This window comes from Nicotiana tabacum, chromosome 15, assembly GCF_000715075.1.
Source record: "Nicotiana tabacum cultivar K326 chromosome 15, ASM71507v2, whole genome shotgun sequence".
NCBI lineage: Eukaryota > Viridiplantae > Streptophyta > Magnoliopsida > Solanales > Solanaceae > Nicotiana > Nicotiana tabacum.
The window spans coordinates 42,456,860-42,462,915 of NC_134094.1; positions in this window are offsets into that span (position 1 = coordinate 42,456,860).

Below are 6,056 nucleotides of genomic sequence, written 5' to 3' on the forward strand. Positions count from 1 at the left end.
GGATTTACCTGCTGATTCTTCTGCTTCGGGATAACCCGGAGCCACAGCAGGGGAGAAGAAAAGAAAAAAGGCCTCGAGTTCACCGACCTCGAAGAAAAAAAAAATGAGAAGTAGGCTGGTTCAGAAGCCAAAGGAAACCTCCAGCTCCTGAGTGCTTGACTTAGAATCACTCCTCCGGCTCAGAGACAAGCCCGAGGAGGATGAAATCTTCATGGCCCATGAACCATCTATCCCCGAGGAATGGGTGGCAACTGAGGGGTGATGCCGAAGTAAGAGGCGAAGACTTGCGAGATGTTGACCCTACCCAACCCGGTGTTATAGATATTTCGGGGTCACCTTCATTCACAGAATCAATGTTTGATGAAGCCCGAACGATGAAGGAGCGATCCCATGAAGGGGTCCATGGAGCAGATGATCCCCTCCGAGACTTTTTTGACGATGTGGACTCATCTCCCCGGAGGATTTTACCGGCGTGGGTGACTTAGAGGTGCCGAGGAAAAGTCCACTCTCGGAGGATGGTGGGTCGAGCTTGAGCCCGAGACTGACCAATCGGTTCCCCGCACCGAGCACGGATCCTGGTCGGAAGCGGACTGTCGTTATCACTATTTCGGAGGATGCTCGGATCTTTTCTGCTCGTGTAGGGATAGTCAGTTACCTTCGGTGTCTGGTAACTGAAGAAGACCAGGCCAAAATGAACGTGGTAGACGTGCCATGCCTGTTCAACAAAGCACAACAGGCGCTGAACCGAGTAATTCTTAATAATTCTTGATAATTCTAATATCTCTTCTAATATTTGAAATAATTCTTGATAATTCTACTATCTCTTCTTGTATTTGCAAGCCTCGATTCTCCACTATGAAACCTTCCTCCGGTATCGGGATGAGCTGAGCCAACTCGAGGCCGAAGTCAAAGAGCTTGCTGAGAAGAGAGGCATGTATAAGCTTCTTAGCGAGCAACGTGAAGGAGAAGTGAAGAGCCTCCGAGCCGAGTTGGACGCAACCTAAAAAGAACACGCCGACCTGTTGGAACATGTAAAAATCTTTGAAGTTAGTGATGATGAGCTAGACATGGTATCTAACGGTCAAAATCCATAGGTCCAACAGACGATTGATCGGGTGGAATAGCTCCGGGCTAAGATGGACGAAGTCAAGGCCATGGCCGAGGAGTGGAAGGGCAAGATGGAGCGATTGGATTCGGAAAAGGAGACTGCCCGGGAAAAGCTGGCCTCAGCGGAGGCCCAACTTCGATCGATGAAAGAGAAAGCTGAGACTCGGTCTCAAAAAATCGAAGACCTCCAATCCCAACTAGGCTCGGTCGTTATCGCACGGGATACCCTTGCCAGGGAGCGTGAAGCAGCCAAGTATACGGCGAAAACAACCAAGGTCGGCGCTGAAGAGATGGTGGCCCAGTACAAAGCCGATGCTGAGGCAGCTCAGGAACGCCTAAAGGCCACTGTCAAATATGTGAAATGGCAGTCCCGAAGGGAGGCTCACCAGGAAGTTCATGCTCAGGGGTTCGATTTATCGGCCGAGATCGAAAATGTTAAGAGGCTCGAGGCTGAGGCCAAGAAGTTGGCGTACCCCGAGGATCAAGAAGATTCCAAGGGTTCGGGCGGATCCGAGGACGGGGAAGACCCCGATGACCCCGGTGACGAGGCGGGCTCTGGCGAAGATTAGGCTTCTTAGGTGCCTTGTAGATTTTTCTTTATTTTTGTACTTCCACATTTTGTTAAGGCCGTTTGGCCTTTGTAAACATTTATGTATATATATATATATATATATATATATATATATATATATATATATATACAAGGCTTTTTCCCTTTGGCAATTTTCAAGCTTGTTTCTTTTTTCTTTTTCTTTTATGATTGCAAAAATTTTGGATGCCTTAGCACATAATAATTAGGTCTTGTTCGGAGGTTCGAAGAATGTTCGTTCTCAATTTTATTTTGCTTAAGACTCGTGGGGGCTTGGTATGACCGGAAGCTTTCCCCGAAGTGTTTACTTAGAATTTTTTATAACTTTGCCAAGGGTAGCCTTCGAACCATTTTAGAAATTTTGAAGGCCTTATGTTTTGGATATGGATCTCCCCAATATTTGACCCTGAATGCCACACTTAAGCAGCATCCCTTTGAACCTCTCTCACGTTTCTTGCAATGTTTCAGTTGGTTTTTGCTTGAAGCTTAATATTTCATCAACTTGTTTTGCATCTTATTAGGTGGGTAGAACTTGTTCAAAAATTGCTCGACTAATTCCTCCCAAGGGGTGATGGAGTTTATGGGAGTGAATTAACCAAGTCTGAGCCTCTCCAATCACTTAAAATGGAAAGAATAATAGTCTAATTGCTTTTTGGTGTCACATTCGGTTGCCTTTGAGTGACACAAATTGACAAAAACAATTCAGGTGTTGTTGTGGATCTTCAATATGAGACCTGAAGAACAGTCCCTTGTTCTGCAGCAGATGTAGCATATTATTCATGATTTGAAATGATTCTGCTTGTATTTAAGGGACTGCAATTGGGGTTGCCAGATTTTCAGCAGTGGGTTGTGCCCTATCATAAAGGACTGCTTCTCGCGCAAGAGGTACCACACCCTAATTTTTCGAGTCATTCCCATTATTTATGTTGTTTTGATTGTCTATGATGCCACCCACATCTAGTTCAATTAGTTCAACAACTACCTAACTATCAACCCTTTTTCAAGCAATACACACTAAATAGGCACAATCAATTGAGGGGCCTTCAATTAACAATAATAATACCGTAGTTGAACAAGTGGAGAAAATTCAATGGCAAATTAATATTAAATGCAATAATGAATCATCCTCCAAGAGGTTCCATTAAACCTTAGATAAGAGAAGTTAACTACTCATAATCATACTAACAATCATGACAATATTCAAAAGCATTAAAAATACAAATTAAGGAATAACGGAGAGAAACCCCTTGTGATTCCTTGCTTCATAGTGTTTCCGTAGCCTTTTTTCCTCTCCAATAATGTCAAACCTCTAAAAAATAGGTTTAGAATCCCTTTTATACATGTTGGAAGTGTGTAGGTGTAACGACCCAACCGGTTGTTTTGAGCATTTGAATTTTGCTTGGTAGTTTACGGGCATGAGTAGCTCCGTATGATGTATTATGACTTATGTAAATTGTCAGTTTTGATTTTCAGGTTATTCGAAATCGAATTGGAAGAATGGATTTCATTGTTGAAGCTTTAAATTGGGAGAGTTGACCAAGTTTGATTTTTTGTGAATTTGAACCCGAAACGGAAGTTTGATGGTTCTGGTAGGTCCGTTGGGTAATTTTGGACTTAGGAGTGCGCACGGATTGTGATTTGGAGGTCCGTAGTGGAATTTGGCTTGAAATGACGGATGTTGGATTTTTGGAAAGTTTGACCAGGAGTGGACATTTTGATATCGGATTCCGATTGTAATTTCGGGAATTGGAATAGCTTCGTTATGTAATTTGGTACTTGTGTGCAAAATTTAAGGTCAATCGGACGTGATTTGATAGGTTTCGGCATTGGTTGTGGAAGTTTGAAGTTTAAAGTTCATTAAGTTCGATTTGAAGTGTGATTCATCATTTTGATGTTGTTATGAGTGATTTGAGTCCTCGAGTAGGTCTGTGTTATGTTATTGGACTTGTTGGTACATTCGGACGGGGTCCCGAGTGGCTCGGATGAGTTTCGGACGAGGTTCGGATCACTTTTGTTGCATAGTGCATTGCTGAAGGTTGCTAGTTCTAGTGTGATCGCACCTGTGGCTAGTTTTGCGTAGGTGCGATGGATGCAGAAGTGACAAAGGCGTCGCAGAGGCGAGGTGAGTGCTGGGTGAGGAAGATCGCAGAAGCGGAGATTTGGGCGCATATGCAGATGCGCAGGTGCAGAGTGCTGGAGCGCAGGAGCGAGGTATTTTGCAGGTGCGGATGGTGGCTCGCACCTGCGATGTCGCAGAAGCGGATATTTTATCCACAGGTGTGAGGGTCAAGTTGTCAGTTGATTCCGCAGAAGAGGAGGTAATGTCGCAGAAGCGACGCCGCAGATGCGACTAATGTGCCGCATGTGCGAAAATGCCGGCAGGAGCTAAAATCGAGGGTTTTGGTTTTTTTCTTCATAATTTGAGATATGGGAGTCGGATTGAGGCAATATTTGGAGCAAATTTCATCACAAGGATTGGGGTAAGTATTCTACACTTGGTTTTGATCTTATTCCACGAATCTATCTTCATTTTTGGCAATTGGTTGATGAATTTTAAAGAGAAATTGGGGGTTTTAGCCTAAAGTTTCATAATGTGAATTTTTGAGTTTTGAACATCGATTTAGAGTCGGATTTGAGTGAAACTAGTATGATTGGACTCGTAATTGAATGAGTTTTTGGATTTTGTAAATTTTGTCGGGTTCCGAGGTGCGAGCCCGAGTTGGGCTTTTGGCCGATTTTGGTCTTTCGATTCAAGATTTGATCTTTATCGATCGGGATTGGTTCCTTTAACATTTTTTGATGTGCTTGAGTTATTTTTGGTTAGTTTCAAGCCGTTCGGAGGTCGAAACGCGCGGGATGGCATTTTTGGAGCATCGCTTGGGTTGCTCGGTATTTGGATTCGTCTTGTTCGAGGTAAGTAACTCTTCTAATCTTAGAGCTGGGGGTATGAACCTTGAATATACGTGTTATGTGTTTGGTCTTGAGGTGACGCACATGCTAGGTGATGGGCGTGTGGGCATGCACCGTGTGAGCTGTGACTCTGTCATTTCTGTGATACTGTGTAGTTACCTGAACTTGGGTGAAATCATGAAATCTCTACGTACTAGAGTTATCAAAATATGATTCATGCTATAAACTATGTTTAGGCTACATGCTTATCCTGTTGGGACCCACCGAGGTGATTTCTACTGTTGAGTTATCTGTTGTCATTGCATTACATACTCAGTCAAATGCATTCATATGCATATCATATCTCAGTCTCTGCTGTTATTTATTGATACATTATATCATCATTTTCGGGCTAGTTTCATGACATTGTGAGCCCGTGAGAGAGAGAGACTGGAGAGATTAATGACTGAGTAAGGCCGAGGGCCTGATTGATTCTGATATTGATACTATGGTAAGTGAGTTGTTCGTGCGAATTATAGCGCTTGGACTGAAGGAGCCCCTCCGGAGTCTACACACACCCTCAATAAGCACGGTTGTTATTATTGAGGGATGGATCTTCCCTGGACATGGATCTTGTCCAAATCATTATATACCTGGATATGGATCTTCTCAACGGGCTAGATTGGCCCTACTTGGTACTGAGTGACTGATGATCAGTTGATGAGTATATTATGGGATGGATCTTTTCTGGGCCGGATTGGCCATATACAGTACCGAGTGATTGAGCATGATGAGTGGAATGTGTGAGAAAGTGAGATTGAGTACTCTATGAGTGTGAGTACATGAGTTCATCTCTGAGATACATTACATTGGCATGCACACATGACATACACGCATAGGGATGTATTTTCCTCAAGATGTACGGTATCACGTCATTCATGACTTCTCACACATATTGACATATGGGCAAAGTGATGCATTGGTTTTATACTGGCTTTCTGGAAAGAAAATGAAACATCTTAATTATTATTGAAAGGATTTTCAGGAAAATTACTGTTTTCAAACTTATTGATATTTTTGGCAACTTCAGTAAACGATTTGGGTTTTCACTGATATACTTGAAAGGCAGAACTATTTTCAGAAATCATGATTTTGTTGAGCATTTTATCTCTGAGTTACTTCTTGTATTACTAGCTTTACGTTGTTATGAACTGTTGTTGGCTATTGGTGTTGGACCCAACCTTGGTAGAAGCTCGTCACTACTTTCAACCTAAGGTTAGGTTTGTTACTTATTGACAACATGCGGTCGGTTGTACTCATACTACACTTCTGCACCTTGCGAGAATATATTGGATATTGATGTTGCTGTTCTTGATGGGAGCTGGAATTGAAGACGTACCTGCATTCCGGTTGTAGCTGCCTCTTGTTCACGGTAGCCTTAGTTTTAATTTCAAACTTATTCATATTTTTG